At 40.4% G+C, this 24,431-nt stretch overlaps 1 protein-coding gene across 1 annotated transcript in view; it reads right to left on the reverse strand.

The window, feature by feature from the left end:
* LOC125897514 (heparan sulfate glucosamine 3-O-sulfotransferase 5) overlaps nt 1–20,666 on the reverse strand; it is a 137,649-nt gene extending 116,983 nt beyond the window's left edge. Inside the window, exon 1 of the mRNA XM_049590893.1 lies at nt 20,260–20,666. The gene's annotated coding sequence lies outside the window, so the exon portion shown is untranslated. The remainder of the gene's footprint in view (nt 1–20,259) is intronic.
* Nucleotides 20,667–24,431: the final 3,765 nt, after the last annotated feature.

Below are 24,431 nucleotides of genomic sequence, written 5' to 3' on the forward strand. Positions count from 1 at the left end.
GAAATTCTAAATTTGAAGTCCTGCACATAAACCATTCATTCACCTCATCTTCTTCTGTGACAATGGCTTAGCCACTCTTTTTACTATCTTGATTATTCACTATGTCAATTTTATCACGTAATATTACAACTTTTGCTTGTACAATTACGTTTTTCTTGAAACAGTACGTCATAGTTTCTGTAGTTTTAAACTTCACAGAGGAAACAGAACTAAACTTGTAGCTTCTGAAATGATCATTGAAGTTACGCTGCTTCTTGCATGTAAATATGCACAGCATCTCTCTTAATGGGGGGTCAGACAGCAGCTCTGCTCTGCTCTCTGCTATGTTCACATTTTAGAAAATTTAATTAATATTTTTGTCATTAATTATGTATTATTTCACCCATCAGCAACCCAACTGCTCGTCCCTGTGTGTCTAACAAGCAGAGTGTACGCTCGCTGTGAACCCACCCATACTATCTGAATAATGGGCCCTTAAAATAACAGAAAAATCGGTGACTATTTTAGTATTTGACTAATTGGTTTGAGTCTTTTTTCATAGAAAAGTACTATAAAAGTACCCCAAAATACTCTTATTGCAGCTTCTTATGTTCAGATATTGGCAGCTTTACACACTCTCCCATGACGGTGAACTAAAACCCTTTGGCGTGAGTACGAAACAAGACATTAGATGACATAGTGTTTGGGTTTGGGAGAGACAGACTGACATTTTTCAACATTTTAACACATTTTACTATAAAATGATTAGTCGACTAATCGAAGAAATAATCGACAGATTAGTCAACAATGAAAATAATCGTTAGTTCCAGCCCAAATGCCCATGGGAGCATAGATGGGCAACTGCGTCTGTCTGAAACTGGCAATGACAGTTGCACCACTTTGTCTGTCACTTTGTCTGCCCATTATGTAAAGGTATATTTAAGACAAAATAAATATGATAAATAGCTTTTGTTCTCAATTCACTTAATTTCTCTCTAAAGATCGGCTGTTGCCAAGTTCTAAATCACAGTAATGTCTGGGCCCCCCACTAGATCTACTGGAGTTCAGCACAAGGTCGTTGCACTATGCAGAACAAAACATCAGACAAACACGGATGCTAACGTCTTTCCTCTTTGTTCTACACCCATTACCTTCTTGTTCAGAAATGCAGCAGTATGATGTACTATTGTACATGCAACTACATTCTATCACCTTACTGTTTTAAAACTGTCCTTTATCTTTTTAAATCAGTGAAAACCAAGACCAATCCTCACAGTGTTGTGGCCTTGGAGATGTGCTGCCTTCCTGCCTCGGCAGGTGGGTCCAGCTCATGATTACAGATGACACAGCTAATTGACAAAAAAGGAAAAACGGTTTCAGCCCAGCTCAGTCACACTGGAACATATTAAATATTAATAGGATTTTCCTGTTTTGACTGCAGAGTACTTCCAGTTTTCCAGCCTTTATGGCCTTTGACACGTCCTTTATTAAATCCCTTTGAGCATTTAACAGCTAACCTGAATGCAGAGTTGGAAGACTGACCTGAGACTGCAATAAACCCGTGGGGACTGCTGCCTGCTTTTGGAAAGACAGCAAGTTTGGAAATGAATCCCGGAGAAAGGCAAGCTATGAAATATTTATATTCAAAAACTGTGCATGTATGTAAAATACAGTTGGTAGATGTCTCACTGAACAAACTATGTGTTCAACTAAGAGCATAATAATATGTTGCCAGAAAATCTGCAGGATTAAAATCATATGTTTTAGCAATGTGAAATACAACGGGCAAGAAAATGGTGTCCAGATTATCACCTGGTCACAATCAAAGTTTTAAATCTTGTGATAACCCAATGCAAAGAAATAAAGTAATCTTTGGAGTAGTGAGATGATGCCATAATGATGAGTCATATTCTACCTCTCAAGACCCTATTCCTGTCTCCCACCTCAGTATCACATAATTCATCTAACTGTGTTGTATGTTCAGTTGGTAGGATGTTCACACTGTGGGGATGAAAAAAAAATCCAAATTCCAGCATGCAGACACTAAAATAACCCAATTTGTGACTGAACGTTTGATGGATACAGAAGTCCCAAAATGCAACCAAAAAAATGGAATTGGAGCGCCTCACAGCTGGAAAACAGTTGTGGATGGTGCTGCAATGGCTCAGTGATACTGAACCTCATAAAAAATGTACCCAGTAAAACCTTGGAAAAACTGAAATTGACAGTGGTGCTCCAAATTTACTGTGTGGTGTCTGTGGTTGGGCACCTGTTTGTAAAACACGAAAAGAACATGGACTTCTTCTACACTAATGACAAAATCAGCACACTGTGACCATTGAGGCATAGTGTGCACTTTGTAGTGTTCATGGTAGTACATCGCTAGGATGTAACAGTACCAAAAAACTCAAAGCACTATAGAACCCCAATAAAAAGTACACAATACAATATTTATCACAATATCAAAACATTAAGACAAAATATGGCATTTCTTACAAAACATCCTTCATGAACTAATAATCTGATATGTACATATGGTATTTTATCAGTGAGTCCAAGCCTGTCTCTGTGAAGACACAAATTATTAGTGCCTAGTTTGCAAACGGCTCAAACAAAAAACAGTTTGCATCGGTCCCAGCATTTGAATTCTTCTCATGCATTTCACTAAGCAGATTTCAAACGCAAGCACTTGCCCAGTTGCGCTACTCCATCTGGGTGTGGGACAGTTCATGCGGAAGTGTTTTAAATAGCAAGGTTTTAGCAAAAATGCACATTTGGGAAGCACTTGGACGAGCCTATACTGCACGGATGTTCTGATCAGGTATGTCAGTTTGGTAGCTAACGGGTTAATTTTTAAGCAAAAAACTGCATAATGAGGTGAAATACAAGAGGCGCTTTCTTTTTAGTCCGGCACTTCATTGAGTCAGTGAGCTTTATCCATTTAGAGGTGGTGAAATTTTGATGTTTTGTGATGTAAATGTCTTATTTGCTTTGCTAACAGACAGCTGGCCAGCCGGGTTAACATGCATAGTGGCCACTGCCCACCCTCCCGACTCCAGTGGTTAGCCAACATTAGCCTTGACTATTTTGCAGTGGGCGCTACTTAGATCGAGTGGGTGCTAGCTAGTGATGCAACACATTCTCACTCCTTATCACATACTGATGTTTTGGTCATGGACTTTCCACGTCCACATATGATGTGCAAGGTACCCTGGGTGCGTTGGTAGTCTGGGACACCATGTCAAGTTCTCCCGTTTCACAAGAAATTTAACGTCTCTTTCAAAATAAATGCACTACATTGGTACAACACCACGAAATGGTGTTTAGGTTTAAGCAAGAAAAGCACATGGTTAGGTTTAGGCAATAAAAATACGATTAGGTGTAAGCAACAAAGGCAAGTGGTTCGGTTTGGTTTTAGAATCTCACGGGATGCAAACACCCCTCTCTCAGGTCAAAGTCGATGTTTGTTGGACCCATCCACCACCCATCCTGCTCGCCCCGCTCGGACTTTCGTCACTTGTCCTGTTGTGTTTCCCCCCGACAAGCTGGCCACCATTAAACTATAATGGCAACTGGCCAGGTATCATGTCATTTCTGAAGTCCCTGCCCAAGTGCCAGATTTGGAAGACTTCGTGTGAGATCGTGCTCAGTGGTAGCGTTTATTTGAAAGTTAACGCCTGTAATACAGTGGAAACATAGTCGTCACCCTCTGGTCTCCCCAAGGTAGACCTAGTGAGTAAGCAGCTTCATTTCCAGCCAAAAAAACCCTTCAGCATGTTAGTACCACTAGCCAGGCTGACACTGGTGCTAACAGAGCTAACAGCTAAAGGGAGTTGCAGCTCAAAACTGAGCCACTTACTCACTGGGTGACCTGGGGGAGACTGGATGGTGGGCCCAATGTTTCAAGATGATATTTATAACGGTAACTGCCAAATAAGAGACTAGCTAGTTCCCACCAGACCTGGGTGGTACAAAGTGTAATAAACTCAAAAGTGGCAAAAGTGGTAACCGGTCAAAAATTCACTGAATGGTTATCTGCCGAGAATATTTTTGATATCCCTTGTTTGATATTCCTAGTTCTGTATAGTTATGCTGTTGTTTAACGTGGCCCCCTTTTACTTCAAATCATCAAGAAATTAAAGTGATTCTTGAAAAACGTGTTCTTGGGTGGAGTATCAACTGTTTACATGAAAAGAGAACACACACTGATAAAAGCTAGTCAATGAAAGTGTTTGATTCGTTCATATGGTGTGAATAATTCAGCTTGGCATTAACTGAAAGTCTCTCAGGCACCGTCTGAGACGACCCACATATGAGCAGCAGAAATGGCTCCATCCTGTGCTTTTATTATCCCCTGTGGCAGTCAATCTAAAGGGATTCACTGACCTTTGACATCAAGCTGCTAAAAGTCGAAAAAGATCACTTATCTACTCCGTCACATTTTTTTCTTTTTTCTTTTTACATTTTTGACAGTTTAACAATGGATGGCTAATACTACAGAGAGCCGCCTTTTTATTACGCAACACTGTCACATCTTGCTTTGTCACATTATATTATTAATGAGGATAAAAATCCTTCGGTCTGGCCAGAAACATCTGCATTACATCTTGCACCACACACACAGACTCCACAGAAAATGACAACAGTATGAATTAAGAAGGCTGGCACTGGCTGTTAATTTCACTAAATGATTATCCTGCCACTCGTACAGCAGTATTTTATCTCGGCATCAGTTTAAAGAAAACATTCATCTCCTCAGGCGACAGAAACCAATAAAGCATTAAAACTTTAAAACTCAACATTTCTTCTTCGGTGGTATGCACGCTAAGGCTATTTTTAATTGAGCTTTGGCTCCAACCCTCTTCTCCTCCTCTCCTGCATCTACTTGAACCTTAATTACGGGGGTCTGCCTGTGCAAGAAAGCAAGGTAATAGAATACGGCCGCAGGTCATCACATTTAATAGTATGACTCATCATTAACACTTGGCAACAGCGATCGATCGGGCATAAGTGAAAAGAATACTTGACAACAAGGCTGGGCTGCAGACTAAGTGCTCCATCAGATAAAAGAGAGCCATAACTCACAGCTGGGATAGAAGGAGGCTGCTGGTGTTTTTCTCACTTTAAAGAAGGTTCAGATTACTGCTCATCAGCGTCACTCTCCACAGACAGGCAGACGCTGCCTCTAAATGCTTCCTTCTTCTAACAGGTTGACCACTCTCTGTCTGCTGATGCTTGACAGAGCTGTAGCCAGGATTTTAGCCATTAAAAGAGGTCAATTTTTTTGTTTCCAGTCATTTTTGTGAAAGTTTTATCTCCCCACATGAAGATCTAAATGCTGTTCCATAGCATCTCCCCACTGCTAGGGTATTCCTTTTGGAGAAATACAAAATGTCTAATTTGCCATAGCCAGCCCTGAATAGCCACCGTGGTAGAACTGGTGTCACTGGTGGTGGACACAGTTCTATCATGCATGGTACTTACCATCATTTCCTCCTGAGACCCTGCCTCCTCATATGAGCACATCACATTTTGGGTTTACTTGGCGGTATATCAATCAATCAATCAATCACTTTTATTTATAAAGCCCAATATCACAAATCACAATTTGTCTCACAGGGCTTTACAGCGTACGACATCCCTCTGTCCTTAGGACCCCTGCAGTTTACTTCATTCTACTTAACTTAGACCTGTTGTCCTCGTTCATGGACACTTTTTTGTGCCATCTAGTGGCAGTAAGAGCACAATACACTAATCCCTGTAAAAACAAGATGGCAGCCATCTCTATCTAGTCAGTCTGCAGCTGATCCTGACAACAAAGTGGACAAGGTCCAAAACCTGATCACATTTTATGGTGAAATGTGAAAATATGAAACTTGTTTATTTATGATTAATAATGTTTGCTTGTTTGTTGCTGTTTTATATAGCAACATATTTGACCAATTTTAGCAGTAGTTACAAGCTTAGACACTGTTACTAAGGAAGTACTCGGTTGAAGACATTCAAACATCTCCTCCGAGGACATTGGGACTTAATTGTTGTTGACAATGTTAACCTTTTTATACTTATCAGGTCCTGCCGATCCCAAATAGCTGGGAGAAATTAAAAATGCATACCAAACAAAAATTCGGGTCTCAAGAGGGTATTGCCCAACCCTAGAATCAGTAGTCAAAGTCAACAATCAAGGCCGCCAACAGGACTTTCTAAATACTGAGGTCATAAGTCAAGTTCCAACAATACAATACAACCTCTTTTCAGAAAATTACACAAGTAAAAATAATTTTTGAAATAAATGTTCTGTATTTTTACCCCACATCAAATCAAGCCGGGTTACACACAGTACAAACCATGTCAGATTTTTGCCCCAAACTGGTCACCCTAGACAAATTTTAGAGCCAGGCCAAACTTCAGCCAGATCAGTTGTTGTTTGATGTGCAGTTTGAGAAAAGTCCAGATTTACTGCATGAACAATCAATGACCTGGTCTTTGGATGATCAGATGGATTCTTGACATGTCAGAACTCTGGGCTTGCTGTCTGCAGTTTAGGCAGTGCCATGGTCTGATTTCCCAACATGGCTGCTTTCAAAAGATCTAATGAACTGTAGTGAGCTTGTTTTGATATTACTGGAATAGTATTTTTCATATTGTGGCTAAAACTGTAGTCTTGTGACTGCTATGATATAAAATGGTGTTTATCTTCCTGACATCTGTGGCTCTATATGATGCTCTTTTGTTCTTACCTTGTGTTCATTGTAGAAAAACACACAGTAATGCTGCCTGCCTTTTTGGTCAACATCGTTAAGGATACAGTTGTTTGTCTGAATAAACTTTATTGGAAATTTCACAGCACAACCATGCTCATGCTCAGTCTATGCTCCATGTTTTGTTTGCTACATTGACCTGTACAGTATGAGCACAAAAGCTACCGTGCAGAAAGGCCGATTAAAACATGCAGCACAAGGCAACACATTGTACAAGATCAATGAAAAACGCAAGTCTGCTCACCTTTAGGGGGTGTAAAGATTAACTGTTCAATATGGTTGTCAAAATAAAATCTTCCCAAGTAACTCTGAACTCTTGTCCTTCCATGTGTGTTTGTCAGTGTGAGCAAATGACCCTTCTCCGGTTAGCTACGTTTTCCAATTGAATACCAACTATGAGCCATCATGAAGAATGTCTACCCTGTCTAAAGGTGTGTAAACATTTTTAAATCGAATATACCAAACATAGATGGATGACACTGACCCAGGAACTGAGGGTGCAAAACACACAGTTGCTATCATGTTAGCCCTGGTGAGAAATTCTACCTCCATGAGGACCAGCTATAAACTTATCTTTGATTACTGCCCATGTTTACTGCTGTGTGTGGCAGTTGACATCATTTTCAGAGATGTTTGATTCATATGAAAACAAATGAAAATTCTCTTTTTTGTTTTCAATATAGTTACTTGATAAGAAATATAGTTCATTTCACAGACAACATGGGCAAATAGCCTCTTGAGCACAGATAAGCAAAAGGTCCCACCACCTCTACTTAAACAGGAACAGGAAGACACACAAGTTGCAAAATCTCCATTCCTAAGCAGTTTTACTTGACCTTGATGGAAAAGGTAAGGAAAAGGTGGAAAAGGATGGAAAAGGTCAAGGTAAGATGTAAATGAGAATTTATTAAGAATTAGGAAAAGACAACCGCAGTGTTAAGAGAATCCGACTGCAATTACCCTCGGCTCTGTCATTGTACAGTGGTTATTGAGAAGGGTCTGCTGTGGTGAAACTATAATGTTCCGATGGACTACTAAAAGCAGCAACCTCCTTGTAATGTTTTTTATGCACCAAATATTTTTTAGTTTGTTTTTTTTATTTTTCTGTTTTATTTAAAAAACGTGATGATTTTATGATTTTCATGATTTTTCTCTTATTTGGCTGCCTTCTTGAAACACTTTGTAACATGGATCTTCAAAAAGAACTCTATAAATAAAGAGTATTATTAATATTATCTCAATTAGTTCACCCCGTATGTTACCTTGTTGTGTCATGCATGTTATATAAACAAGGACAACACAATGAAAAATATTACATCATACTACATCATCACTGAGGTTAGAATTAAAATATAGATGTAATACAGACCAGTCACCGACCAGTCACAGAAGTAAAAGCAAAATATCACACTAAGAATGGTTGCCCACGCTCACACTCCTGTCCACTCTTATTTATCGACATAAATCCCAATTAGTATAACTGTATAAAGGGCGGCACGGTGCTGTAGTGGTTAGCACTCTCGCCTCACAGCAAGAGGGTTCCTGGTTTGATCCCAGTGTGGGTTTTCTTGGGGTACTCCAGCTTCCTCCGACAGTCCAAAGACATGCAGGTTAATTGGCCTGTGCCATGTAGGCCAATAATCCGTCCATGACAGACATATAAGTTTATCACTTCTATTGAATATGAGCTTAAATGATACTTGCTCACAGCTGTTTCACATAGGCTATGAATTGGAGTTTACTGTACAACTAATTTAAGTGTATCATTTCTGCATTAGATCACGGACCACATTCAGTATTTACTGCACATCCGTAAGGTTTGAGAAGGACAGTTACACTCACCTCCCCAAAAGCTTGTTCAAAGCCTACTCCTCACTGCCAGAAGTAACATTACTGAGCCCTTTATTTATTTTTTAGGTAGTCAAATTCAAATATATTGAGTCCAAAGATACATGAGCCACCCTGTAAAGTACCCATAATGTTTAAGTTTTAATCGTAGGATATAAACTCCCTCTGGGTCTCTAAAAGCTCTAAATCTTGAGACCAAATACAGAGAACATGACCTCTGCATTTTCAGTGCTAGCTTTGGCTCTGATCCCCCAAAGTCAACATCTCTTGACATTTAAGTTTAACACTCATGTAAAACTCACCACTAAATCGAAATATTTTTAGAAATCCGGGCATGACTGCTCATAAAGTGTGTTATAGAAGAATGGTAAGTTGTTAAGTCAGACATTTTCATTTGACAGAATCCTAAAGCAGCTTGTAAAAGTGTGTGAGCAGGTAATTCCTAAGTATATGCTGTATAACTCCGGGCTTGCTTCCAGTAAATTATTGCCTCTGCCTGCTAGACACTTTTGCAACTTCCTCAAATTGTCAAAGCTATCCGTTAACATTCAAAATAGCCTCAGCAGTCCGTACAAAGCCAAGAAGCTGAGGAGAAACTGCATCCACAAACAGCACAAGTCTGCCAACACTGCCATGTATTTCATGCTTATTGTTTCTGTCCCCGGGCGCTGAAGATTTTGAATCTTTAAAATGTACTGTGCAGTAATACTTGCAAGCGCTCCATCCACAGCCCTGCAGGGGATGCAACGCACTGCCAAAGACATTGGTTGCCATGGTAACTCTGACAGCACCTCCCCATAAAAGCTCTAATTGATAGCAGCAGATAGCTGCAGAGAATTAAGCATCGCGCCCGGATCACTGGTGCTACGTGCAGACAAAGGCACTGACAGCCAGACAAAAACCCGTGTGCAAAGCCATGTGTGGCCAATCCAGGCTTCAGATGTAAGGGTGCTCTACTGGGACAAATCTGCACCCAAAATCCTGAGACAATCCTTAAATAACCCACATTTGAGGTCATGTTCACTCCTCAAAAAAAAAACTACCTCTCTTAGCTAAAATTGCTTTTCCCCATTTGTGCGATACATTGATGTCAGAAAACATCATTTCTAATTATCTTGTCCTTTAGCTTGTATTTTTCAGTAGTGAAAAAATATTTCAGGGTGAAAAAAGAAATTAAGTCCCATTCTGTCTTTTTTTCCACCAGTTCTGAACTGCCCCAAGGGGAAAGCACTTCCCGCAAAATTTGATGAACCTGCCTCTCATTTAGTTAGAGATGCCATTACTCTGCTGAAATGATTCGGAGTAAATCAGCTTGCTGCTAGAAATATAATTATGAATGATTTTTGCATTTAGCATGGCAGCGTTATGTCTACGCATGTCAATAAAGCTTGAGTGGTAAGTCTATTTTATGGCTGTGTTTCAGCAGCAGCAGCAGGGCTAATGCTGAGAGAGAAAGTATTGAGCCATGATTCGACAGAAGCCAAAGTTGGGAGAGGGAAAAAAATGAACTAACGGTGCATCTGCCTCTCTGTGTGTCTGTCTGCAGACAGTTGGAGCTGACAGACAACAGCTTTTTTGTCAACACAGTGAGCTGGATGAAGAAGCTCACACAGACAGAGGACTGCAGAGTTTGAGTTTCTGTCTACGGTCTGATCGCTCCGGTAGTGTGTTTTCAAATTAGACATCTATACCAGGCTTTTAACTGACATGACAGACATACCAGCAGAAATAACAGAGCTGGAATGTGAGTCAGACCTATAATGGTGATGAAGTAGCTCAGAATACACTGAAGTTCAGGCATGCTAACTTGAATCCACTGGACGGAGTGAGCCTGTGATTATATACTGATAAGAGCTCTGTACTGCTGCTTGATTTTAGTCAGTTTATATACAAAGCTGATTTACCAACTGGCCAAAATGATCAGACACCCTAGTACCCCAAGGGGTCTCAAGCTTAACAGCTTGTCTACACAGGAGGCGTTTCAGTCATATTTTCTCAGGCATCCGTTTATTGCAAAACTGATGGAACAATTATGCTCCTATTTTAATCACTCAGTCAAAGAATAAATGTTGGCATTGTATGTATCTGCAAACCACAGATATATTACATTTTTTCGTTTCATGTGTAGCAGATATATCGAAACTCTGTATTTCCATTTAAAACTTTATGTGACAATAATATGATTAATGTGTGTAGGTTTAGGCACAAAAAACAACTAGTTGTGGCTTAAAATAATTGGTTTTGTTGCAACAAACAGAGCAGGACATTTCCAGTAATGTTGTTAAAAAACACTCGCTTTCGCCATCAGAACATAGCTGGACTTGTCCCAAGCTATTGTTGAAAAATACCCATTTTTTGTTGCAACAAACATGGCTGGACATGTCTCCAGCTGTCGCTAAAAAAAACACCTGCTTTTGTTGCTACAAACTCAGCTGGATTTGTCCTGAGCTGTCTTTAAAAAATCTGCTTTTGTGGCTACAAACACGGCAGGACCAGTGGCGATTGCTCTAAGACTGCAAGGGAAGCTCAGCTTCCCCTAAAATGTCAAAAAATAAGTGGTCAAATATGTACTGTTGTGTTTACATTTCACTGACTATATATGCGCTAGAACGCGTTCAACTTTTGTTCAGAATCAGCTGCTGATCACAGGTCACTGACGCGACTTTCTTCTCATTCATTCCCGTAGCGTCACAGTGCATTAAACAGTGTCGAAGCTCAGCGTCCAAAGACTTAAGTGGGGAAGCACAGAGTGGGTTGTTCCACTGCAGCTAAACTAGACAGTAATTGGATAAATGCTCGGTTTTGTCCCACCCATCGGACGCTCAGCGTCTCTGGAGGTCTATGGGTCAGTGGGCTGGCTTCGGCTGGCCTGGACGCTGGGCTTCTGCATGATGATTGGATGATCTGTCTGAGGCTGAATCCCTTTTTGATTGACAGCGAAATAAGCGAATCAGCGATCTTGAAATATAAACCACCACCGGAGCATTTTTCAAGTTTCATTCCGTTGTTCCGAGTTGATCTGGAGACTTTTCCAATCCTCTTAGTGACTTTTTTTATTTGTTAAAACGATGTTTACAAATCTAGCATCTTTTCTGGTATTATTGGAGACTGTACTCGTGTTTGGAGACTCTGACTTCTGTCGCTCTGCAGTTACTGTCCCCAACGAGCAGCGGGTGCTGCTGTCAGCCCCTCCACCGTCCCAAAGCACTCACAGGCGGTCACACTAGCCTCGCGCTGCAGCCCCAGCTAGCGAGCAAGCTAGCAAGCTGCACATAATGGCAGACAATTTGAATATTGTCGACCGGATTTTGGCGAAGCCATTTGATAGTCTTCCTTACGAGGAGAAACTTAGAGTTAAACAGCAGGGCAGATCAACACCTCAGATTGATTTGGTGCAAAGGGTGGGGAAAAGTAACAGGTCTTTTCACCCATCTGAAAACCCTTGAGGTGTGTTTTGCTGTGTTTCTATGGCATGAGTGTGGTTGAAAAACAGCTTCAATTAAATGCTCCTTTTATAAGTTCCTGCCTCGCTACAATATGACAACTTTTTTGATGTAAACTTAAAGTGAGCTTCCCTTGTTTGAAAGACCAGCAGCCGCCACTGGGCAGGACACATCCCAAGCTCGTTAAAAACACCTGCTTTTGTTGCTACAAACATGTCCCATGCTATCATTAAAAAATACCTGCTTTCGTTGCTAAAAACAAGGCTGTCTTTAAAAAACGCTCGCTTTTGTCGTTACAAATACGGTAGGACATGTCCCAAGCTGTCTTTAAGAAACACCAGCTTTTGTGGCTACAAAACACAGCAAGACATGTCCTGAGCGGTCATTAAAAACAACACCCACTCTTGTTGCTACAGACACAGCTGGACTTGTTCAGAGCCCTTTTAAAAAGCACCCATTTTTTGGGGCATCAGTAGCGTAGTGGATAGTGCCGGCGCCCCATGTACAGAGGCAAAAATGCCCACAAAAATAATCTTTAAAAAATCAAAAATTTTTAAAGACCTGTTTTTGTTGCTCAAAACAAGGCAGGACATGTCCCAAGCTGTTATTAAAAAACACTCGCTTTTGTCGTTACAAATATGGCAGGACATGTCCCAAACTGTCATTAAATAACAACTGCTTTTGTCGCTTTAAATACAGCTGGACTTGTCCAGAGCTGTCATTAGAAAAACAATCATTTTTGTCACTGCAAACACTGGGGGACATGTCCCAAACTCCCAGCAAAAAAACACTTGGTTATGGTTAAGAGAAGGTCATATTTTCAGTTAAAAGGTTAGAGTTAGGGGTTTGTTTAAGATTTACAGTGTAACTTGCTGTTAATGTTAATTTTTCAGCTATAAAAAGGAGCAAACTCCACTTAACTCTGGAAAACTTTCATAGTCACTATAAAATGTCCTGCTAATTACATATCATGGTCAAATTTCCTTTTTGTATGTTTATGTTATGTGTTTATGATCAAAAGGAACACTGGAAGAAATATCATTATCTTAAAACTCTCATATTAATAATATCAGCCTAAATAAAACAGAAACGGTCACGCTGTATTACTGACACCTCTTCAATTCTATCCTGCTGCAGCTGATAAAACAGTACTAACTGAACACCTCTGATACCCTGAGTGATTACATTATAAGCATGAGTGACCCCCATGGGAATTAAACCCCTCACCCTGGCCGCGCTGGCACTATCCTCGATCCACTGAGCAACACAGGCCCATAAACAATCTTCACGGCTAGATGGAAGATCATGTTTTATTTCCAGACACCTCATCCACCTGGACCACGGCTTTGTTTGCTCTATGTTTCAAACTTATTGCTCTTTGTAGGGCTGCTGTGATGGGAGGTAGAGGTGAGACAGAGGAGAGGGTGGACAGTCGATGAGAGATCCAGCAAGCAGGGGGAGAAAGGGAAGGGAAGCCATAACGGTCGTCATTATTTATGTGTTCAGAAGTCAATTACACAGCAAACACAGCAGCGGTAATAAATATGGATCCATGCAAAACAGCGGCCCAAGTTCAATCAGAGGCTTTAAAATGCAAGCGCTGCAGAGGGAGAGCTATTGCATTTCATTGTTCCGCACTAAAGCAAAAATAAAACATAAAACACACTATCAACTTTACATCCTGGTGTTGTACTCTGTGACTTTAAAATGGCTAAACAGTTACACATCACCAAGTCTGGTGAGCATGATACATGTACAAAGAATGTGTCAATCTTTATGGTACTCTGTTTTTCAAAGGCTCTTGAGAAATTGGTTTACTCAAGAATTTTTCATTCTGTAACTGTAAAAATCAAACACAATTTGTACAACGATTACAGAAAAACTAAAGAAAAAAAGAACAACTAAATTGCCCTTGCAACTTATTGTAAAAGTATCCCATCTGCCCTGGTTGACATGAAATGTTCCCTTTTTCCCTAATTAGAAATGCTATCTTGAAATGTATTAAATTCAACTGGTTTGTTAGCTGTAACTTTGGCAGAGCAGTTGTATTTATGAATGAGCAATGAACGCCAATTATCTTTATCTGTTCAACCAACTAAATGATCTATGTATGTATCTGTACTCGTAATGGGCGGGGTTTCATTCTAAAGAGGTTGTGACTTAAACCAGAGACCTGTGGGGTCTGACCAGAGATTGTTATTTTAAACCTAAAATTGATATGGGCTAATCAGAAGTTACTATTTTTGTTTCAGAACAATCTCAGGATTAAGCCTCCGATCATTTTTGATCACGAGTAAGAGACTGAGCTACCCAAATTATGATTTTCCTTCATCACGAGTATGGATATTGACATAATGTATTCGAATGGTACTTGTATGCGTAAAAAGTACTTAATCTGTACTGGATACTCGTTTCATCTGAGTATTAAGCTCAACCTTAGTCAAAAAGCTTCTTCAAGGGGTGCCACAAAGAGCTATACATGGCCCCTTTTTTATTTTTTGGTCTTTTCCCAATGTTATTTGTTGATCTAAAAAGTTTCTCATGAATAGTCTACTACACTATTACAAAATGTAAATATGGTGCACATTTGGTAAATTTGGTAAAATGGTCTCAGCTGCAAAATTTATTTCAAATCTCTTTCTTTTTCAACAAAAACAGGTCTTATGTTCAAGACTCCGCACAGACATGTGAAGTCTTTCAGCATGAAAATCTTGCTTTAAAAATTCACAATGAAAGTATTTATAAAATCTTTGAGCTTTTGACCATTAGATGTGCTATGGAGCAGAATTTGTAGAAGTGGGTCCATGTGCAGAAGGATGATCAATTTGTCAGAAACTTGACAACTTTGATAATTAGCCCTTGTGCAGTGGATGGCCACTACAATTGTTTGCATTATCTTGTATATATCGAGCTAAAATAAAAGCCATAATAGCTAGACCATTCATTCTTTTTGTAGCAGAAACTAAAAGCGTCCCTCTTCTACATCATCACGCCATTACATTACCTTATTATATGTGTAGGGATGCACGATATTGGATTTTTTTTGCCAATATCCAATATGCAGATATGTAACAACTCATTTGACTGATAGCAATATCGATATATATATCCACTTTTTTCCCACCTAATTTAAGTGATCGTCAAATCTCTTCTGTAGTGGAATTAACATCATACTATGCATGCATACTCTTATCATAATGGCCCACCAGCGGATGGAGACATGAGATAGAATACTTTTCAATATATGTAATATCCATTTATTGTGCAAGCTAAGAAAAAGCATGACCGATTCTGAAAGTTCATTTTAAAGCCAATATTGGCCGATATGGATCAAGTGCTAATATTATCGTGCATCCCTACTTGCGTGCGGAGCACAAGGGGGGAAAAATGCAGTATTTTCTCATAATGGTTGTGGAAGACTGTTGTTTGCATAATCCTGTATATAATGATGTAAAATAAAAACTCAATTAGCTAGACCACTCTTTCTTCTAACAGCAGAAAGCTAAAGCTACTGTCTCACATGTGCTGTTAAAACATGCTAAATCCTGTGGTGGTACCGGAAGAATGAATAGTAACTGTCAATATGCTCTTTTACTTTACCAAATAATGCACATATTTTAAATAACTTGCGCAGTGTTTAGAAATATTTTTTCATGTTTCTACATTTGAAAATCTTTTGGGCCAGTATGATAAGTGTGTTTATTTTGCAAAATTTAATGAAAAAAACCATTTTTACTTTTTTTGTGACATAATTTCAATACTTTATTATGACTTATTGATTTACATAACCTTTCAGTGTAACTTGTACAGATTTAAGGGATTTGAAGCTTTTGAAAAGAATCCATGAAATGACATCACAATAAGCAAAAATACCAATGCACACACAGGTGAACTATTTCTATTGCAGAGTTGAAAGGGTTAAATGAGATATGCCACTTTTCTCTCTCTTTTTTTGTTGCTCTGTTTTAAATACTGTTGGTTGGAAAAAGTAACGATTTTCGGAAATTCTTGATGGTCATTTTTCACTTTTTTTCTGATATTTTGAGGCCCTTATGATTAATCCAACAGGTAACTGTCGGAGTGATCAGTTATGTAAATAATTCTCAGTTGCATCCTGTATTCTAACCACAGGATGAATATCAAGAAAAAGCCTCTTGAGGAAGGTGTAGAAACCAAAGGAGCAAAAAAATAATCTAATTAAATGAATCCCAGGATTGTGCTGTGCCTCCGCTGTGGGAGGACACTGAAATTGCATCAAGCAAATCTGGGGAATGGAACCCATATGGCTAATGGATGTGGGTTATGATATTGTTTTGGAAGGCTCCGCAACGCGCCGTCCTTCAGATGCTACAGAGCCACAGACCTCCACAAATCATTACTGCGGGATAATAGAACACACTTGATCAGACCCAAGAGGAAGGCATGCCAAGGGAGAGAAGAAGACCAGTCTGTGAATAATGATTACGGTCACCTTAGTCATATATCACCATCCTGAGAGAAGATGACTTGGATAAGGGTGTCAGCACAGAGGGCTGACAAATTTCTGCACCATCCTCAGATTTCAATCCCACAGAGCCACCCTCCTCCTCTCTGTGTCTGCCTCCTCCTGCCTCCATAATTGCTTGCTAAGCCAGAAATTAATCCATGTTGGAGCTACCAAAACACGTCTTTGTAAATTGGAAGTAGCAGGTTGACCATCATGAATCTGGAGTGATGACACAGCACGCCTCGGGGCCTCACTTCCACTGAAGCGTCTTGCTTGCGAAAGTTATCAGGAACCGGTAACCAAGGTCATGTTGGTACAGTAGGTAGGTCTTTTCCTGAATATTGGATGCATTCAATTAGCGCTTCTGCAAAGGCGAACGTGAGTGAAATGTAATAACTGGCTCGGGCGTGAGGGAGCAGCCGGACTGAAGGCTGTTGTAACATCAGACTGATAGGATAACTCTCTCCCCTGCTCTCTCTTCTTTTCACAGTTTTCGCCAGAGTTGGCAGCCTCGCGGGCAGGGCTCACTCGTTTCATCTGCGCTCCATTTGTTAGTCGCAGAAGGTCACCGGAGAGCATTTTCAGGCCCTTCCTCAATGTCCGCTGCAGCCCTGCCCACAGGAGTCATTAAGATGAATAGGACAATATGCTGTCCTGCCTGCTGCTAACTGGGTGCAATCATGACCTCTGATAGGTCAAATTAGACCTTCAGGAACACATTCACTGTTGTCCTATGATGAGATCCATAGTCACAGACTGTGATGCATGGCTGTCATTGTAAGGTGATGAGGAAGTTGGCTTTGGGTTAGAGTGAAAGATTGCTAAGGGGACTAATAGTGACAACTTTGTCAGTAGCTCTCTCATTTTTTTAAGCTGAAATTTCAAACTATTTTTTCTGCAATCACATGACCGATGCGCTGATGGGAGTAAAGGACAGAGAAGGAAGTGGTCCCATAAGATTGGGGTTGTGGATGAGGACTTTCCCAGGGAGACCGATGTTTGGAGCCGTATGAACTCTGAGTGAACTTTTAGTCATTTTAAGGTATGTCGTCACCATGTTTCTTTTCCCAAACCTAACCTCCGTAACTTTACCCAACATTAAATTTGTAACTTCATTCCTTGGGTACTACTTTGTAGGATATTATATAAACCATTGTGGGTGCATTTTCATTTCATTTTTTTTTTCATTTCAGTTCATACAAGAGCCATTGTATGAACATACATTGACAAAGGTAAGAAGGTTGCCCACCTCCAACCTTTGGGTTCCCATGCTACAGCAGAAAACACACCAGCACTCCAACGCCTCCCCCACATGCAGTGTCTCACTCCATTGTGTGATTTGTACATGAACCTACATATTTCAGTGATGCACAGACATACTGTGGAATTGCCATTTTCATGTGAAAGCCTTATTATTTTTATCTCCTAAGAAAAATCTGAAATGTTATGCCCTCAATGTCATGTCATGATTGGTACTGAATATCAATATTTTTCAACATACTGTAACAAAGACAGAAATTCCAGAACAGAGCTGCAACAATGAATCCATTCATTGTTTAGTTTTAAAATATGCCAACTAATTTGCTTATCAATTATTCATTCATTCATATCCTGTTGGGGGACGCAAGGGGGCTGGAGCCTATCCCTGCAGACATTGGGCGAGAGGCGGGGTACACCCGGGACAGGTCGGCAGACTATCACAGGGCTGACACATAGAGGCAGACAATGATGCTTACATTCACACACACATTCACAATTTAGAGTCACCCATTGACCTAATGTGCATGTCTTTGGACTGTGGGAGGAAACCGGAGCACCCTGAGAAAACCAATGCTGTTGCAGGGAGAGCATGCAAACTTCACACAGGAGGGCTTCCCCACCCTGGGTTCGAACCAGGAACCCTCTTGCTGTGTGGCGACAATGTTAACTACTGCACCATCATCAATCAATCAGTTTGAGCTTCTTTTTTGTTTTTGTTTTTTTAAAAGAAAAAATTCTCTGATTCCAGGTTCTTAAATGTGAATATTTTCTGGTTTCTTTCCTCTGTGACAGTAAACTAAATATCTTTTGGTTGTGGACTAAACAACACATTTAAGAATGCTATCTTGGCCTTTGGAAAACACTAATGGATATTTTTTTAACCATTTTCTGACATTTTATAGACCAAAGAACTAATCAATTAATCAAGGGAATAATCGACAGATGAATTGACATTGAAAATAATCATTAGTTGCTGCCCTAATCATGGCAACACAAACTTGTGGGGTTCAATTACAAATACTATTTTAGATCTTTAATGGCAAATAGCAATGGAGAACAATTCTACAGACAGAACGACGGTGACGAAACCATTTTTAACAGCTTCTGGTAGAAGTCATGCATCCTCCCAGCACATACAAACACAGATTCAGATTGCTTTTGGCTACACCCCTAATCTGAAATGTCTACAAGTAATAAGAAGGGGAGCCTGAGAGTAACTGTGCCAGTTAAACTTGAAAAACCACTAAAGACGTTGCTGAAATTAAAATCAATTCATATTTGGTTAGTATGATATATATGATTAAGAATTTTGCTAAAACTGGAAAAAAAAGACCTAAGAACATAGAGAATCTTAAACATTGCTGCACCACTCTGTCAGATGTCAGTGGTGGGTAAGTTCCGGCTCTGCTCTCATGAGAAAATCGAGATTCAGTCTCAACAGAATCCAGGATTTACAATAGAAGAGATGACGTACAAACTAGTGTCAGTTCTGCATGAGGTGTACAGACGTCTGCTGTTACTTTCTGCACCTTTATTCCTTAATGGTTCGTTTAACTCAGAGCGCTCGCAGACTAGTATTCAGTCCACTGATGCAAGCAATGCATCATATGCCTTAAATATGGCAGATACAGCGGATAACTGAGTATCTTAAGGAGCTGGCATGAGCAGCAGAATCATGCTTTTGTTACAATCCAACACATAGTATCACTCAATGCTGCACTTTTTGCCTTCTGTCTCTTCATCTTCGCTCACATGTTGCCACAGAGCTTTAGGCACTTAGCTATTAACAAAAGCCCCATTACAGAGTTAATGCAGAGTAATGAGGACAAGCACTGAAAATACCACCTGATCGACACAAACACAAGGAAGAAAGTGAAAAATGTTGAACAATGGGGCAATGGATGTGTTCACTGGACCGCTCACTTTGAACTAATCCTCTCCACTTTCTGAAACACTGAGAAGGGGAAGTCTGAGGGGAACTGTGCCAGTGAAGATTGTTAAAAGACGGTCCTAAGAATTAAACTGAGGATGTGGAGGGACGTTCATGATCCAGGGAAACATTTAAACAGTGCTTCAGTTGGAGCTGCCTGTGCATAGAGCACAGGCATGCATGCAAAGATATTCTTTTTGTCTTTGAAAAATACATTTAATCATTGCACCAGCAGGACAATCCTGCAGATTCAAGTTTGTTGAACTGAAGCTGAAACTCGATCACTCATTGATAAAAGAATTTGAAAGATTCTTGCATCCTGATAAAAAAGGAAACTGCAGGAAACCTTAGTGAAATTCCCAGTCTCTCTGCAGGAATGTGACTGGAGAACACACCATCAAGTGCCATAAGGTCACTATAAAGTCATTGTGGGCACCACTGGGACACAGTGTGGATGTGAAATGGATCTTGCCTTCTGTATGCACAGCCTATTGTGCAAATGCGTTGCCTAAACAAACAAAAACTCCAAAAGATGACTGAGGTTTTGTTTACCTGTTCGGCATCCTCCTCGGGACACGGAGGCTACCCTTCCAGCCAGACACTCGGGAGGAACAGCCGGGATGCAGCGGAGGTCAGAAAGCCTCTCCACATGTCCCCCGGAGGCGTGCGGCTGCAGGTTAAACAGGGCAAGTATCGGCAGGTGTGGAAGTGAGGAGGGCTCCTGTTCGGATGATCGGCTCCGCGTGCAGCGTGCGCGCTCGGACAGCCAGGTGCGCAAAGAACAAGCAGAAAAGAAACAACGCGTCCCGTCGCGACGAGGTTTGTTACCCCTCTCTCGTTTCTCAGGAGCGTTAAAGTAAACAGGAAGCCTGTGTGACGTCCACTCACACCGGAGCGCCCTCCGCCCAGCACCCCGTGGATCAGTGTGGCGGTGGAGACGCGTGGAGCTCGCTGTAATACTGCTGTAGTGCTGCTGGAGGAGGCTGCACGGGCAGAGCTGGGGCGTTTTCCTGAAGGAGGAGGAGGAGGCGGAGGAGGAGGAGGAGGGAGGGGGAGGGCGGATGCACAAAGCTCAGTGTGAGAGCTTTAAAAAGTTTCTGAAAGTACATCAGGAATAACTAAGTCATAGTTTCCAGATTTCCTACAATATAGAGTGATTGACTCCAGAGTTTAGGGGTGAGCTGCAAATTACTTCTTTTGTTTTCATTTTTTTAAGCAGGTATATATCATTGATGTGAGCTGATAAAAAAGAAACTTGAAGTCAATATCAAACTGGGAGTCTTAAAGCCTGCCTGCTGGATTTGAAAGTTAAGATCATTTAAAGATGTCTGATTTATTAAGTTGAAAGGAGAATACAGTGAAAGCGATGTAGGGATGATGATTATTTGTCAGCCAATGTGGAAGGTAACGTCTTCCTGGTTCCTTCCACAAAAAGCCAATGGGATTTTGGATTATTGCAGATAATAAGCTCTGTGGCAAACAAAAGTTTACAATACTTACACACTTTTTTGGATAATCTTCACAAATGAGCAACACTTTTTTTCAAGCATAAATGCAATCTCCAGAAGTAAAATGTTAACAAGCTATAAAGGTACTACACCACGGTCGCATGACTTAGCCTCTAGTTAGCAACCATCTTTTTAGATACACGTAAAGGCTTCAAAATTCAGGAGTTGGGTATTTACTGACTTATGTTGTTCAACAAATCGTGAAAGCCTCTAAAGCTTGCGTTAACCACAGACCTTATATCATGTATCTGACCAAAAACCCATTGACTTTGAGACAAGGGAACCAGGGATGCTAAAATGCTAACCTCCAGGTTTTAGGAGTCATTCTTGCAACACTATATCAGCTATATGAAAGAAACAAGACAGTTACTGTGTCTCAAATCACCTACTTCCATTAGTACACTTCAATGTAGCATACTGTGTTCACTACTTGTTGCGTGGTGCACTAATTTCAACAGGGTACATAGTCTCAAATCGTGCACTGCCGTTTTGCATTTACCAGAATTGAAGGCTTTTTTTTTAACCGCCTCTTCTTCCTCATTGTCTTCTTTTTAAACGGCTACGTCCACCCACGCATAAACCAAACATACACCACTACGTCAGTGTGATTAAAATGTGCCACCATAGCTAGGAGCACGTTAGCTAGCTAGCAAATGCTAACACTAGTTAGTAAGCTAACTTTAGCACTTGCATTATTGTTCGTGGAACCAACTCATTACAGACCCACCAAACATTACTGCTGGCTTCTATTCAACCACAGTAATGGTACCTAATGAAAAAAAAAAACATGTATAACTTAGTTCACTTTAGCCAGCTCAGGCTCCTTGTTGTACCCTACTGCCATGTCAAAAGTTGAGATTCAACTTTTTGACCGTTTTGAGTGCACCAGTAATACACTTTTCATGTACTGTACAGTCTGAACACGCTAAGCACACTTGCACTCAAAATAGTAAGTGTAAGTATGTGATTTGAGACACACTGCAAGTCAAAATTGACCCTTGTCCTGCCCCCTTGGTTACCACTGTCAAGCCTGTCAAGCTTTTGCACCTGGCATTTGTATCAGTGACAGATATTGCAAAGAAAATAACTGGAAAAATAGTTTTGAAATATCAAAAAGAAGTAGACAGAAAAGACTACAAGATGCATTTAAGAGCTACATTCACAATAGCCTACAATATGTCAGCAGAATGTTGTGAATGAAAAGTAACTTAAAATCGAGGGAAAAGCTCACTGGTTCTAATGCAAATGTCAGGCACCCCACGTCTTGACAGTTCATTAGAAGGACAAACATATAGAATTATGGGATTAACAGTGTCAGGTAAATCAATAGGTAATATTGTTTTATTTTACACTTATGTTTAGTGATGCCTCCCTGCTTTCATTAGTCTAATACGTTTTAGCCTGTTGTTAGTAAAGCTAAATTATCCTCCTTTTCCATATGTTTGAAGGGCAAACACTCTGAAATGGTATACAACTAACACTGCCTCACCTTAAGTTAAAATATAAGCAGCCTAACTGATGCTATTTAATCATCTTTGTTTGCTATCATGCTAAGCAAGCTAACATTAGTCATTGTCTTACCTTGGAGAAAACCACAGAGTTCTTCATCTTCAATAGATTCAACTATGAGTGAGGTTGGTGACACTGTTTAATCCATATATGACATCTCTCCTGTTGTGTTTTTGGCTTCAGAAAAGCAAAAAAATCAACATATTCTCATCCCAGAATGTCGAATTCTGGTGCTTTCTCATGTCCCTCGGGATGTGAAGGCACCCCTCAGCTCAGTGTAACACGTCCTTTAGTGTCTGTATTTGACGCACAGCTATCTCACTGTTACAATTACAGTAAAACAGTATTGACTTTCGGTGTCACACATGACTCGACAGCGATCTCCTGGATTAAAGTCTGTTTGTTTGACCCATTCACCTCCCGCCCTAAGCGGACAACATCCCCTTCTAAACTTTGAGGACATCTACTGTCAGACTTGCAGGTTCCATATTCACACCATTTTGGCCTTGCTCCGAATGCTTGACAGACTTCTTTTGCCTAGTTACGGTTGCTAATGTAAGTTTGGACAGTGGCCATTCTACAGAGGGGCTTGGCGAAGGGTCATTTATTAACAGAAAATATTGGACTGTAAGCTTTACAGAACACACCCATAAAACTGTTTTTGGACCAGCCTTTTTGGGTTGTGACCCCTCATATTGAATCAATGCCTACTTTCATCACTAAACAATTTTTTTCCTTTTGAATAACTGTTGGAGGCCTGGAGAGTTAAAATGATCCAGTAGTTCACAAGGAAATAAAAAAGTCAAAGACAGGAGGAAAGCCCTGAAAAGAGAAACAGACATTTGTTCTTTGCTTTCTTAAAAAAAAACATTCTCCGAAAACTTCCTTAAAGAGCAACAAAACACTAATCTGAACAGCTCTATTCACCTGTTGCACCTGTAACTATGCCCGGCAGTAAAGTCACACCATGGCTGCAAGTCTACAAAAGTAAAAGTGAAACAACTGGAAGTCAGCATGAACAAGATTTTTCTGCTTGCTGTTGAAACTGCGTACATTTTTTTGTTTGATGTACCAAACCTGCCTGCTGTTTGGCGCTGAGCAGGTCGAGCGAAGCAGCTGCTGGAAACCCAGTTGATGAGAGCTGTGAGAGTCAACCAAAACAGTTGTGTCCCTGAAAGTTAAAAACAATAAACTGAAAAACAATGAAATGCTCAAAGCCAAGCTCTCTGGTAGCTGTACATGTGACATAACCGCTTAACATATCCCTCTACAATGGTTTGTATGATATCCTACAAATTATTGCCCCATGAATGATATTGATATATGAAGTTTGGTTGAAGTTTACAAGGTTCCAAACATGCAAATCCAGGGTAAAGTCCTGGGGAAAGTCAACATTTTTTGTGACTCATCCACCACCCCAATCTGCCTCCTTAGACACCACTTGGGACCACCCCCTTCTTTATTCTTTACTCCCATCAGTGCATTGGTCACATGATAACAGCCTTTCGGAATACGTGGGTTAGGCAAGAACTAGTGGTTAATGATTATGTGGGATATGTATGAATTTGGATGCATACTATTCATAGGAAAATGTATAAACAGTGCATGAGAACCAGGCCCCCAGGAACGCTGCATAGCCTTGCAGTCAATTTAGTATCACAAGGAAAAATCCCCAGCAGCCCAAACAGCACTGTCCCCATAGACCGC

Source organism: Epinephelus fuscoguttatus, linkage group LG11, assembly GCF_011397635.1.
Source record: "Epinephelus fuscoguttatus linkage group LG11, E.fuscoguttatus.final_Chr_v1".
Lineage (NCBI taxonomy): Eukaryota > Metazoa > Chordata > Actinopteri > Perciformes > Serranidae > Epinephelus > Epinephelus fuscoguttatus.